Consider the following 15,410-nt stretch of genomic DNA (forward strand, 5'->3'; position numbering starts at 1 on the left):
GGAAAAACTATAAAAATAATGTTCTATCTAACTACAAGCAACAGCACTAATAAATACAAAAGAGTAAATATACACACCGTTGACCGTTGTCTGAAGCATGAATGAAATAACAACAATGAACTTGACATTGGCAGGCGGAAGCCTATGACATAAGCTAATGAGCTACTGCGGATATAAAAGGGCACTTGTAGAACACATCATCCTCTTTTTTTGTCTTCAAGTCTTGTGTACGAAGCTCATATGCATTTGACTCATGAGAGAGTAGGATGCGCTCACTTTTGCATTCGCGGAACTACAAGAGCAGAGATCTGTACTCAAGTTTTTGCACGAGCGCGTTCACGCTTTGGGGGAGTTGAACAAGCTTAATGCGATGCATTCGCAGCGGTTTCTGTTCTTGCTTGATTCCTGAGGGAATAAAGTGTTTGATCAGAGTGTGTACGGCTCTCAGGAGAGAAAGCCATGCTGCGAGATGTGATTGCATTGAGAATGCCTGATTCTTTTGAGAATTTAGCCCCTCTCACCCGCATTATTCAGGCCGATTACGGGGATTGTAGGCGGGGCATGGAAGGAATCTGAGAGGAATGCTTTTCTTCCAAGAATTATTATTCTACATCTTTTTCATATAGAATAGGAACTGTGTCTAATGTGGGTTTTCTACATTATTGGTGAAGGAGGTTACTGACTTGGTGTAAAAAAAAAAGGAAAAAAAAGCTTTTTCAAAAGTTTTTTGAGTTGTTAGGCTCTTGTTTGAGCCTCCTTTAAACCTCCTCATCCTCTAAGCCCAGGTTGTGAGCTTCCCTGATCAGCTGTCTTGGAGGGCTGAGATCACAGTTCCTGGTGTTCTCAACAGAGCTCTGTAGAGCCGTTTAGACAGAACCATTAGTATGAAGGCTCTATTGTGAACCTCACTACTGTGTCTAGTGTTTAGTAGTCAGGTCTCTCGTTTTAAAGAGAAGTTATGTTGAGACCTCCACTCTTAAGAGCTCCTCAACTAGGTTGGGTGTTGTTAGGCCTCCTCTCGTTTAAGAAGGTTATCCTGCTGAAGCCTCAACTCCTTTAAGCTCCGCTTAGACCGCACTATTGGTTTCTAGGCTCCTTTTTTGTGAGCCTCACTAACTGTCTTTAGCGCTGAGTGTTGTCAGGCTTCCTCTCATTCTAGAGGTTCGTCAGGCTGAGGCCTCCATTCTTAAGAGCTTCTCTAAGAGGGTTGAGTGCTAGGCTTCCTCTAGTTTATGAGAGTCATCCTACTAAAGCCTTCGCTCTTCAGAGCTTTGTCATGGGCAGTGATTTGAGTTGTAGGCTCTTTCTTTGAGCCTCGCTAACTGCCTTTGGCGCTTAGTGTAGCCAGGTTTCCTCTCGGTTTAGAGAGTCATTATGCTGAGGCCTCGACTTTTAAGAGCTCATCTACCAGGGTTGAGTGTTGTTAGGCTTCCTCTCATTTTAGAGACTCATCCTGCTGGAGCCTCCACTTCCCAGAGCTCTGCTTGGACAGTTCTATTGGTATGTAGCCAGGTCTCCTCTCACTTTAGAGAGTTGTTATGCTGAGACTTCCACTCTTAAGAGCTTCCCTGCCTGGGTTGAGCATTGTAGGTTTTCTCTCATTTGAGAGTCATTCTGCAGAAGCCTCTGCTCCCCAGAGCAGAGTATCATGCTCCTGGGTCTCCTCTGGGAAAAAGGGGATGATATGTTCTACAAGTGCCCTTTTATATCCACAGTCGCTCATTAGCTTACGTCATAGGCTTCCGCCTGCCAATGTCAAGTTCATTGTCATTATTTCATTCATGCTTCAGACACCGGTCACGCTGACAGTGTTCCCAAAGCACCCTCTAGAAGACACATCGTCTCGTTCCCTATTCTCAGGGAACCATGGTTACATGCATAACCTGAGACGTTTTTAGGTACAGATATTGAATAAATTAATCAAATGTAAAACAACATTGCATATTGGACTGTATAATTTAAAGATTGTTCTTTGTTAAAGTTACAAAAGCTTTTTAATCAAGAGCAGTGAGTGATTTATTTTTTGTTCCTGTTCGCTTAATGTAAAGACTGTCACTTTAAGAGAATGTACTCATCCAGTGCACTAATACAGTAGGCCTACATTCAGCCGGTTATGTCCGCTGTAGGATACTTACCAAGACGGACATTTTGACATAATTTTTGTGTGAATTTAAACACGATACTTCAGATAGCTTAAATTTACATTTACATTTAATAATTTAGCAGACGCTTTTATCCAAAGCAACTTACAAATGAGAACAATAGAAGCAATCAGACCAAAAAGAGAACAACAACAGTATACAAGTGCTGTGACAAGTCTCCGTTAGTCCAGCACAGAACACGTAGCCAGGTTTTTTTTTTTTTTTCAAGAATATGATAGACAAGAAAAGAAAATAAAAGGTAAGTGCTAGTATAAGTTGGTTAAGTGCTAGCGAAAAAGATGTTTTTTGGAAATGAGTAAAAACTCATTTTGACTCAGATTTGAGATTGGGAGGTCATTGCATCAGCTGGAAACTAAATGAATTTAGTTTAATCACAGATATGAACGTGTGCTGTTCAGGTCTTACCTGTGCGCATGCGCTATCAGCACTCGGGTGATGATGGAATAAATGACTGCTCATATTCCAGCATACACATTCACATTGAACAAGAGTGCATGGTTTGTCACCAGTTTTTATTTTTAAAAAATGTCATCGCTGTTATTGTAATGTATGGGAAGCCAGAATGAACATACATTAACAAAAATATATTAGCTGAACCCTGTTTGTTTTACGTTTTATTTATAGAAAACCATATTACAGATGCTTTGTCAGCTTGAAAATTGAACCGCGGTCCCAACAGGTGCCAATCCGTGTGTGGAGAACCGAATGATTCAATTTTTTTTTATCGAACCATCCCATGCCTACCAGTTACCAATAGTCTTTCTGCTGGAGACTGTCTCTTCCTGTACTGATGACCCTTCTGGCATCTTCTGTTTCAAGACACTTTGTTTTGTGTCGCAGATGTGCAAGATGCAGATTACAATAACTAGTAGGAATGGAAATCAAGAACTTTTACTGTTATTTATTTGGCAGTCTATGGGACAGTCTCAAGCCTCCAGGTTTTCATCCAAAATATCTTAAATTGTGTTCCAAAGACCAGAGGCAGACAGAGTGCACAGCTTCATTATTGAAAAGTACAGATACTTCTAGCTATATTTTACTCAAATACAAGTAAAAGTACTACAGTCAGATGTCTACTTAAGTAAAAGACTTGAGTACTTGAGTATCAAGAGTACAAGAGTACATTTTCTAAATATTGCATTACTGCTGCCACAGTGCTTACATTGTACGTACAGAAACGTCCTACATGAGTTATGAAAAATGTTAATGTTAATACCTTGGACAATGTAAAAGGAATTGAAAGTAAAATCAAGTCATTTTCATCTTTTTACCATGTTGCTTTATTTAACATTTCTCACTTGCCCACAAGGCAATAGCACAATGGCAACACTCTGACAAACCTCTGCTAGAGTTTTAATGGATTTTTTGCACCCACATTTGAACCTGACTGTGTTAAACACACCGCATACTCAAGAACATCAAAGCAAATGCTCAACTTACATTAAATTACACTTTCAGTTTTTATCGTACAGATAAGAGCAAATACACCAATCAAATCTGTAAAGGGTCTACTTTTATTTGTATCCACACATAATAACAACAAAACTTTGTGTATTTAAAAAAATAAAAAAAACAAACAATGTGCGCTGTCTGCAGCCTTGGTCTGCGGTGATCTTAATTTAGAAACATGTCATTAAAATGAACTGGAACTCAGCAAATACTCAACGAAGAGACAACTAAGCAAGTGCTACTGAAAACAAATATTCTGTGGTAAAGTAAGCCATATGAAAACAACATTATGTCAAGTCAAGTCACCTTTATTTATATAGCGCTTTAAACAAAATACATTGCTAATATACGCTAATATTTGTCTGTTTCTTTCTTGTTCCGAGGTCACCGTGGCCACCAGATCCAGTCTGTGTCCAGATCAGAGGGTAGTTGCAGTCACCCGGATCCAGTACGTATCCAGACCAGATGGTGGATCAGCACCTAGAAAGGACCTCTACATCCCTGAAAGACAGCGGAGGCCAGGACAACTAGAGCCCCAGATACAGATCCCCTGTAAAGACCTTGTCTCAGAGGAGCACCAGGACAAGACCACAGGAAACAGATGATTCTTCTGCACGATCTGACTTTGCTGCAGCCTGGAATTGAACTACTGGTTTCGTCTGGTCAGAGGAGAACTGGCCCCCCAACTGAGCCTGGTTTCTCCCAAGGTTTTTTTCTCCATTCTGTCACCGATGGAGTTTCGGTTCCTTGCCGCTGTTGCCTCTGGCTTGCTTAGTTGGGGACACTTCATCTACAGCGATATCGTTGACTTGATTGCAAATAAATGCACAGACACTATTTAACTGAACAGAGATGACATAACTGAATCCAAAGATGAACTGCCTTTAACTATCATTTTGCATTATTGACACTGTTTTCCTAATGAATATTGTTCAGTTGCTTTGACGCAATGTATTTTGTTTAAAGCGCTATATAAATAAAGGTGACTTTGACTTTGACATTGCGTCAAAGCAACTGAACAACATTCATTAGGAAAACAGTGTGTCAATAATGCAAAAATGATAGTTAAAGGCAGTTCATCATTGGATTCAGTTATGTCATCTCTGTTCAGTTAAATAGTGTCTGTGCATTTATTTGCAATCAAGTCAACGATATCTCTGTAGATGAAATGACCCCAACTAAGCAAGCCAGAGGCGACAGCAGCAAGGAAACGAAACTCCATCGGTGACAGAATGGAGAAAAAAGCCTTGGAAGAAACCAGGCTCAGTTGGGGGGCCAGTTCTCCTCTGACCAGACGAAACCAGTAGTTCAATTCCAGGCTGCAGCAAAGTCAGATTGTGCAGAAGAATCATCTGTTTCCTGTGGTCTTGTCCTGGTGATCATCTGAGACAAGGTATTTACAGGGGATCTGTATCTGGGGCTCTAGTTGTCCTGGTCTCCGCTGTCTTTCAGGGATGTAGAGGTCCTTTCTAGGTGCTGATCCACCACCTGGTCTGGATACGTACTGGATCCGGGTGACTGCAGTGACCCTCTGATCTGGATAGAGACTGGATCTGGTGGCTACGGTGACCTTGGAATAAGAGAGAAACAGACTAATATTAGCGTAGATGCCATTCTTCTAATAATGTAGCAAGTCCATCGGGTGGTATGGGAAGTGTTCCCGGTTCCGGTTTACCTAATTAATGCAGCCTAAAAATCCTTTAACAGATTCGGATATTAAAAGCATATTAGTATGTTATGTGTATGCCAGATTAAAGAGATGGGTCTTTAATCTAGATTTAAACTGCAAGAGTGTGTCTGCCTCCCGAACAATGTTAGGTAGGTTATTCCAGAGTTTAGGCGCCAAATAGGAAAAGGATCTGCCACCCGCAGTTGATTTTGATATTCTAGGTATTATCAAATTGCCTGAGTTTTGAGAACGTAGCGGACGTAGAGGATTATAATGTAAAAGGAGCTCATTCAAATACTGAGGTGCTAAACCATTCAGGGCTTTATAAGTAATAAGCAATATTTTTAAATCTATACGATGTTTGATAGGGAGCCAGTGCAGTGTTGACAGGACGGGGCTAATATGGTCATACTTCCTGGTTCTTGTAGAACTCTTGCTGCTGCATTTTGGCTAGCTGTAGTTTGTTTACTAAGCGTGCAAAACAACCACCCAATAAAGCATTACAATAATCTAACCTTGAGGTCATAAATGCATGTATTAACATTTCTGCATTTGACATTGAGAGCATAGGCCGTAATTTAGATATATTTTTGAGATGGAAAAATGCAGTTTTACAAATGCTAGAAACGTGGCTTTCTAAGGAAAGATTGCGATCAAATAGCACACCTAGGTTCCTAACAGATGACGAAGAATTGACAGAGCAGCCATCAAGTCTTAGACAGTGTTCTAGGTTATTACATGCAGAGTTTTTAGAGTTTTGAGTTTTTCTGTTTAAAAACAGAGTTTGTAGTTAACACCTCTGTTTTTCAGAATTTAGCAGTAAGAAATTACTCGTCATCCAGTTTTTTATATCGACTATGCATTCCATTAGTTTTTCAAATTGGTGTGTTTCACCGGGCCGCGAAGAAATATAGAGCTGAGTATCATCAGCATAACAGTGAAAGCTAACACCATGTTTCCTGATGATATCTCCCAAGGGTAACATATAAAGCGTGAAGAGTAGCGGCCCTAGTACTGAGCCTTAAGGTACTCCATACTGCACTTGTGATCGATATGATACATCTTCATTCACTGCTACGAACTGATGGCGGTCATATAAGTACGATTTAAACCATGCTAATGCACTTCCATTAATGCAAACAAAGTGTTCAAGTCTATGCAAAAGAATGTTGTGGTCAATTAGCACTAAGCACTAAGATCCAATAAAACTAAAAGAGAGATACAACCATGGTCAGATGATAAGAGCAGGTCATTTGTAACTCTAAGGAGAGCAGTCTCAGTACTATGATACGGTCTAAATCCTGACTGGAAATCCTCACATATGCCATTTTTCTCTAAGAAAGAATATAATTGTGAGGATACCACCTTTTTGATGTCCATCTTTCACATCCCCCTTCATTACATCTAATGCGACCACGGCCACGCGCTGAATGCGTTGTGGCAAGTGGGGCGGCTCCGAGTGTGTTTGTTTCACATAAGTTGTACACATTTTAATAGTTAGACTTTTTCCAAACTATAATTCCTGACTAAATGTATAATCAAGTGAAAATCATCTAAATGTTCTACTGTACTACTAGTATAAGTGACCATCACAATAATGTTATTAATGTAGTTTATCATTTAGTTTAAGAGCTCATAAACAATATACAATTTGGAAATGCTAGTTATGTGATGTTTATTTATATATTTCAACATGACACAATACCAGTCAATATCAGTTTGCTAAAGCAGTAATATTGTTCAATATTTTTGCTATTTAAAATAACTGCTTTCTATTTTAATATATTTTACAATTTAATTTATTCCTGTGATCAAAGCTTCTCCAGCCTTACTCCAAGTGTAAAAATATACACTATACAATTCAAAAGCTTGTAGTCAGTATATATATATATATATATATATATATATATATAAAATAAAACTTTTATTTAGCACACATGTGATGATAAATAAAAATGATTAATATGATAAAAGTTACAAACAATGCTGTTCTTGCAATTTATCAAAAAAAAAAAAACTGGAAAAAATACTCTCAGCTCTTTTCAACGTTAACAATAATAATTATAATGACAATAAATGTTTTTTTTTTCTTTTGTAGAAAATCGGAATATTAAAAGGATTTCTGAAGGATTGTGTGACTGGAGTAATGATGCTAAAAATTCAGCTTTGAAAGTCAGCTTTGTTCCTAACAAACTGTTTAACTGCAGTTACTGTGGGATACTTAAATATATGTGGGATAATTAAATACATTCTAAATAAACTACAAACATAAATATATATACATATATTTTGTCCTCATATTCTTTCTTGTAACCCTTCCCTCTCAGTCACACACCTGACTGAAAGGCTCATTATGCAGCTCATTATGCGGGCCTTTGTCTTCTCAGGTATAAATCACAATAATATTCATCATAGTTGACGCCTACTCGCATATGCCCTTTCAAAACAAAAAGTGTCTTAGAAAATTTAAATCAATCTATTGTTTTGTGTGAGTGAGTAAACAGGATGATTTTCACATCATTTTGAAGCAAAAATTATAAGATACAAGCTCCAGGTTTGACGATCTTGTGAACAAATGTTCTGTATTATGACCTCATTTCAGTGACTTCAAAATTGTAGTTCCTTTTCAGGAACTCGAGCTGCGTCTAGCGCTTTGGGGAACGTCCCTGACAAGACCGACTCTGAATATCGTGTGCAATCCGTCCATCGGAAAGGCGTGATGTCACGGGCGGGGTGACGTAGCGACCAGGAAGCTATAAAAGCACGTGCCGTGCAGCTGGCTTCAGCTTCGCCTTTGTCAGCATGCGCTCTGTGTGTGTGCATGTCAAAAGTCTGTCCCGTTGGTCCTATTTATTGTTGTCTGTCCCTTAGCCATTAAAAAGATCGCTAAAACATCTCAATATGCCTAAAGTTAAGCAAAAGACCAAACATATAAAGGGCGATTCCAAGCCACGTTATAGATTGTGTGTTCCTCCCTGCCCTCGCTACATTACGAGCGGGGATACACACAGTCTGTGCGTGGCTTGCCTGGGATCGAAGCAAGCTGAGTCGGCTCTCGAGGGGGCTGACTGTCCGCATTGTGAGCGATTGCCAATGCGGACGCTTCGATCCCGGAGGGCTCTCTTCGAGGAGGGAGCCTTCACCAGCGTTCCTCGCGGTGCTGGCCCCGCTTCTGCCGAGGCAGAGCGGCTGCTGCACTCGTGGGGTTCGCAGGTGGATCTGCCGAGGCAACCACCTCCACGTTGGAGCCTTCCATATTTTCCCGATCTCCACGATGAGATTTCGAGATCGTGGAACCATCCATATTCTACCCGCCTCTTCGGCCCCGATTCACTTTATTATGGCAACGTGATGGGGCTGGGAGAGCAGGGTTATAGAGCGATGCCACGGGTCGAACAGACGCTCGCGAGCTATCTGTCGCCCGGTTCGGCATCGTCTCTAAAGGCTCCAAAATTGCTCACTAAGCCTCTTCGAGTTACATCATCGCTAGTGGGCAAAGGTTATGTGCCAGCAGGTCAAGCTGGGGCTTGCCTTCATACTATGGCAGTCCTTCAAGCTTATCAAGCTGACCTGCTGAGAGATTTCGATGAGGGAGAGGGGATTAAGTCTGAAGATGTAGGAGAACTTAGGAAGACCGCTGATCTCTCCCTCCGCGCCACTAAAGAGACCGCTCGCGCAATTTGGCGGTCTATGGCAGCTTTAGTGGCCGCGGAGAGGCATTTATGGCTGACCCTGTCAGAGATAAAAGAAAGAGACAGGGTCTGCCTCCTGGACGCCCCGCTTCAAGCCTCGGGCATGTTTGGCGACACAGTCAACACTGTCGTCGACAGGTTCCAGGAGGCACGCAAACAGGCGGCGGCAATCCAGAGTTTCCTCCCTCGTCGCTCTCGTGGTGCATCTGGGCGGGAGATGACCACGCCACATACCGGCTCCTCATACCGGAAAGCACAGAAACAGAGTGTCGCCGCTCGTGCTCCCCCACGTCCGGACCGAGGGCCTCAGCGACGCTCTGAGTCGGGGGCTTCTAGGGCTAAGTCCGATTTAAGATCTGTCATCGAAGCCCGGAAGTCCTCGACGAAGCGGTCCTGACGCCAGAGGCGCAGTGACCCTGAGGGTAGCCCTTACTGGGGTAGAGCGGTGTCCACCTCATTACACGGTGCCCGCCTCACCTCAGTGCCCTCAGGAGGTCGGTCTGCCAACCCTGCCAGAGTTTCAGGGCGCAGCGGCCTCCAGCGAGCGCTACTCCCAGTTATTTCCGCCCGTGAGCGCAGCGGAGCTGTGATGCTCGCCGCCCCTTCGGGGGCCTCTTACACCAGAGGTCAGTCTCGAGAGACTGATTCCCTTAGTACATTATTTAGCAGCGTGGAAGCTACTGCCAAATGTATCTCAGTGGGTCCTGCGTACAATAGAAAGAGGCTATTGCATTCAGTTCGGTCATCCACCACCGAAGTTCAACGGGGTTACACCGACTGTGGTCGGCCCCCAGCAGGCTCTGGTTATGGAACAAGAAGTGAATACCCTATTAAGGAAGGAGGCCATCGAGGTGGTCCCTCCTCTAGACAGGGAGTCCGGGTTTTACAGCCGGTATTTCATAGTTCCAAAGAAGGATGGGGGGTTGTGTCCGATCTTAGACTTACGTCACCTGAACCGCTCAGTCATGCCACTGAAGTTCAAAATGCTCACTGTCAAGCAGGTTGTAGCTCAAATCAGATCCGAGGACTGGTTTGTCACAATAGATCTCAAAGACGCATACTTCCACATATCCACATATCGTTGGTCCTATTTATTGTTGTCTGTCCCTTAGCCATTAAAAAGATCGCTAAAACAGCTCAATATGCCTAAAGTTAAGCAAAAGACCAAACATATAAAGGGCGATTCCAAGCCACGTTATAGATTGTGTGTTCCTCCCTGCCCTTGCTACATTACGAGCGGGGATACACACAGTCTGTGCGTGGCTTGCCTGGGATCGAAGCAAGTTGAGTCGGCTCTCGAGGGGGCCGACTGTCCGCATTGTGAGCGATTGCCAATGCGGACGCTTCGATCCCGGAGGGCTCTCTTCGAGGAGGGAGCCTTCACCAGCGTTCCTCGCGGTGCTGGCCCCGCTTCTGCCGAGGCAGAGCAGCTGCTGCACTCGTGGGGTTCGCAGGTGGATCTGTCAGAGGGAATGGAGACGGGCCAGTCCTTATCCCCTTCCTCATCTGCCACATATCCATCATACTTCCACATATCCATCTTTCCACAACACAGGAGGTTTCAGAGATTCGCTTTCGGGGGCAAAGCTTATCAATATCGAGTACTTCCCTTTGGCCTCACACTCTCACCCCGCACGTTCACGAAATGTATAGATGCGCCTCTGGTATCCCTCCGTATGCAGGGCATCCGCATTCTAAATTATATCGACGATTGGTTGATCCTAGCTTAATCAGAGCAGATGGCGGTTCGACATCGAGATGTCATTCTCGCACACATGGGGGAGCTGGGTTTGAGACTAAACGCCAATAAGAGTGTACTTTCTCCAGTTCAGAGAACCACCCATCTGGGCGTAGTGTGGAATTCGGCCACGATGCAGGCACGTTTGTCTCCTGCTCGGATCGAGTCGATCCTCACATCAGTCAAGAGAGTCAAAGAAGGCCAGTCACTCACTGTCAAACTGTTCCAGAGATTGTTAGGGCTCATGGCAGCTGCGTCCGACGTGATACCTTTTGGCCTGCTGCACATGAGACCCCTACAGTGGTGGCTCAAGTCCAAGGGCTTTTCCCCGAGGGGAAATCCACTTCGAGTTATCAAGGTCACGCGGCAATGCCTTCGTGCCTTAGACATATGGAAGAAACCTTGGTTCTTGAATCAGGGCACGGTGCTGGGAGCTCCTTGTCGCCGCGTAACGCTAGCGACAGACGCGTCCCTCACCGGTTGGGGTGCGGTCATGAGTGGCCACCCTGCCCGCGGTCTGTGGAGTGGTCGCCATCTGACATTGCACATCAATTGCCTAGAGATGCTAGCAGTCTATCGAGCATTGAAATATTTCCTCCCAGACCTGAGAGGTCACCATGTGTTGGTGCGCACCGACAACACATCAGTGGTCTCTTATATCAATCACCAGGGGGGTCTGCGTTCACGCCCCTTGTACAAGCTGGCACACCAGATCCTTCTGTGGTCCCAGGGCAAACTCCTCTCGATCAGATCAGTGTATATTCCTGGGAGATTGAATGTGGGAGCAGACATACTGTCGAGGCAGGGGCCGAAGCCCGGGGAATGGATGCTTCACCCCGAGGTGGTGAAGCAGATATGGAGAGTATTTGGCACAGCCCAGGTGGACCTCTTTGCGACTCAGGAGACATCGCAATGTCCCCTCTGGTTCTCTCTAGTTCATCCAGCTCCTCTGGGACTGGACGCTATGGTACAGACCTGGCCGAGGCTTCGTCTGTACGCATTTCCCCCTATCGCTCTGCTCCCGGGAGTTCTGGCGAGAGTACGCCGGGACGGGGTCCGTCTGTTATTAGTAACCCCGTTCTGGCCGGGCCGAATATGGTTCTCAGATCTAGTCTCGCTCCTCGACGGCTCTCCGTGGGAGATACCGATCAGGACAGACCTACTCTCACAGGCGCAGAGCACGATAATTCACCCTCGCCCGGAGTTGTGGAAGCTGTGGGCGTGGCCCCTGAGGGGGCACAACTGTTAGCAGCTGGTCTCTCAACCGAGGTTGTTGAGACCCTACTCCAATCCAGAGCTCCCTCTACGAGGAAACTGTACGCCCTGAAGTGGAAACTCTTCACTTCATGGTGCAGAGACCGCCAGCTTGACCCAGCAAACTGTCCAGTTGGTACAGTTCTGGAGTTTTTACAAGCCAGGCTCTCTGCGGGGTTATCCCCCTCCAAGTTAAAAGTGTACGTGGCGGCCATAGCTGCTTTCCATGTCCCTTTCAATGATCAGTCAGTGGGTAGACACCCCCTAGTTACACGTTTCCTCCGCGGTGCGCTGAGGCTGAGACCTCCAGTACGGTCCCGTGTTCCCCCCTGGGATTTGGTTGTGGTTCTAGAGGCTCCATTCGAGCCGATACAAGACATCTCAGACAGACATCTGACGATTAAAACTGCCCTGTTACTGGCAATCACCTCTCTAAAGAGAGTTGGAGATCTCCAGGCCCTTTCGGTGGCCCCTACCTACCTAGACTTTGCCCCTGGTATGGCCAAAGCATTCTTATACCCTCGAGCGGGTTATGTTCCCAAAGTTCCCTTTGTTACACCACAACCTATCGTACTGCAGGCCTTCTGTCCTCCTCCCTTTCGGGAGCCAGACCAAGAGAAGCTAAACTGTATGTGTCCAGTGCGAGCACTGGACGCATATGTCCACAGAGCTGCCCTGTGGAGAAAATCAGACCAATTGCTTGTTTGCTATGGTCCTTCTAACAAGGGTTCTCCTGCCACCAAGCAGACCCTTAGTCGTTGGATAGTCGAGGCTATCAACGTCTCCTATGAGTCCTCTGGTCTTCCTCTCCTTTGGGGGCCAAGGCTCACTCTACTCGGGGTATGGCGGCCTCTAAGGCCTTCTCAGCAGGTGTGTCCCTCTTGGACATCTGCAACGCTGCGGGGTGGTCCACGCCCTCTAAAATTGTCAGATTCTACGATCTTGATATGCGAGCCACTCCGGGCTCTTCTGTTCTCTCGCCTCAGCCGTGCTCTTCGGATACACACTAGGCAGGGATTTGGAAGTCTGGCAGCGTGGGCACATCGTTCCCCAAAGCGCTAGATGCAGCTCGAGTTCCTGAAAAGGAACGCCTCAAGGTTACGTATGTAACCCTAGTTCCTTGAAGGAACGAGACGCTGCGTCGCAAAGCCATACCCCCGGCACCCCTGCCGGCGCTTGCTTCCCTACTCGAACCTGAAGCCAGCTGTACGGCACGTGCTTTTATAGCTTCCTGGTCGCTACGTCACCCCGCCCGTGACGTCACGCCTTTCCGATGGACGGATTGCACACGATATTCAGAGTCGGTCTCGTCAGGGACGTTCCCCAAAGCGCTAGACGCAGCATCTCGTTCCTTCAAGGAACTAGGGTTACATACGTAACCTTGAGGCGTTTTTCACTAACCACGCATGAACGTTGTTTTCTCAAAAACACATTCATGTACATACATATTATTTACATATTATTATAGCCCAGTTTGTACTGAATACAGTGTTTTTAGACTTTAGCAATGTATGTTTAGAAAACAACTGAAAAAGCACAAAAGTCAGGGCATGTCAAAACTTCTCCAGGCCCCCAAAATCCCCCTAGACCTCAGAGGGTTAATGTGTAATATCAGAAAAGAAAATTCAACTAACAATTGTGTGTACATGTGAGTTTCTCTGTTTTTTCATCAATCAAATCAATAAACCTAAACCAGCAAAGAAGGCAATATAGCAATGTTCTGACACACCTCTGAACTTGACCATGTTATACACGCAACATAGAAGAGAAAATAATAATGATTAAAGAAAATCAGCTAATCAGCTGTGTTTAGGTCAGGGTACAAAGAAGGAAAAATAAAATTCAGCTCATTTGAGTGACAGTATTAAGCCCCTTCCTCTCACATTGACACACAGGCAAAGACAGGAGAAAATACTTTCAGCTGAATAACACCGTTCTCACACACGCAATCTATGTGTGACAACTCTGTGTGTGTGTGTGTGTGTACTGTACTTCAATATAAACAAATGTCATTAAGTCATTGGCGGAAAGCTGAATGTGATTGCTGATATCGACATAAATGTGGCTCCTTCACAATCCAATCACGTTTGAGAGGGAAACAACAAATTAAGGGTTTCTGAGATTTTTATTTTTTCCTTTTTTTCCATCCACACAGAGACGCATTTCTGTGAATACGCACAAATTTTTTATCGGATAGGCATTTCGTCCACACAGAATCCGGCGTTTTGGAAGAGTGAAACCGATGTTTTTTGAAACCGGGTCCCAGAGTGGATAAATTTGAAAACGCCGCCTTTGCGTTCTCGTGTGGACGGTGAAGCCGTATAGTTTCTGAAACGATGACGTCATCAGCCCACGTCTCCCCCCTAATCAGACACCACTACATCACGTAACAGCAACAAAAACATGAACAAACACTGAACGATTGTCTTTTTGTTAACTAGCATTAAAACATTTTTCCATGTTTGTTTGTGTACCACACGCAAGGTTTATGAGCATAGTCCATGTCTCAGTTTTAAGTGTATCTCTGTGGCAGAATTACAGCGCCACCTGCTGGTCTGGCATGAATACTACATCTTTTTGTGGTGTCATGTGAACATGGATATTTCTTGAGATGAAGAAAAAAAGATCAGATTGGGGTAAGCTCCATCTCCATGTGGACGGGGCCGAAGAAGTAACAGGTATTTACGGTTATGGATAGAAATTTAGCGGAGTAAAGAGTACTGTACAATTTTTGCCTCTCAAATGTACTTGAGTAAAGTCATGAGTACTCCCCAAAAATTATACTGTAAAAAAAGTACAGATCCCTCAAAATTGTACTTAAGTACTGTACTCTAGTAAATGTACTCCGTTACTGTCCGGCTCTGTCGGAACGACATGGGGGAAAGTGATTAATGACAAAATTTTCATTTTAGGGTGTGGTATCCCTTTAAATTGTATATGAATCAGTAGACATTATGCAGTGGTAAACTGGAGTATGCCACTTTGGTGTCACATATTGTCATCACATTGACTACGATTACACATACATCAATATTCGATATGATTCGGAATTTGGCAATACTCTGATTAGTACTGATTTATGGGTAATGAATCCTGGAGCCTGGAGCTACTTTAGCCATGCATTTCCCTCAAAATAATTGCACAATTTAGAATTTTCGACAACCTTTCAGAATCAAGCATCCAACTAGTATAACTAACAATGAGCAATATTTGCTACAGTATTTATTAATCTTTGTTAATATTATCAGATACAACTTTTTTTTATTCTGATAATGTATAAGTAAATGATAAATTAACTTTGATTAATAAATGCATTATAATTATTTTTATTGTTAGTTTATGTTAATGAATGTAAGTAACTAATGTTAACAAATGGTTTATGACATTATTTTGATTCCTAGCATTGGAATATGCCTGTTTTTACAGGAAATATCAAAATAGTTTAG

The 15,410-nt window shown here is 44.0% G+C and overlaps 1 protein-coding gene across 2 annotated transcripts in view; it reads left to right on the forward strand.

Annotated features, from left to right (window-relative positions):
- Positions 1-15,410, forward strand: part of LOC132099088 (GRAM domain-containing protein 4-like) — a 129,538-nt gene that overhangs the window by 63,828 nt on the left and 50,300 nt on the right. The gene's annotated exons all lie outside the window — the stretch shown is intronic.

The sequence above is a fragment of the Carassius carassius genome, chromosome 22, assembly GCF_963082965.1.
Source record: "Carassius carassius chromosome 22, fCarCar2.1, whole genome shotgun sequence".
NCBI lineage: Eukaryota > Metazoa > Chordata > Actinopteri > Cypriniformes > Cyprinidae > Carassius > Carassius carassius.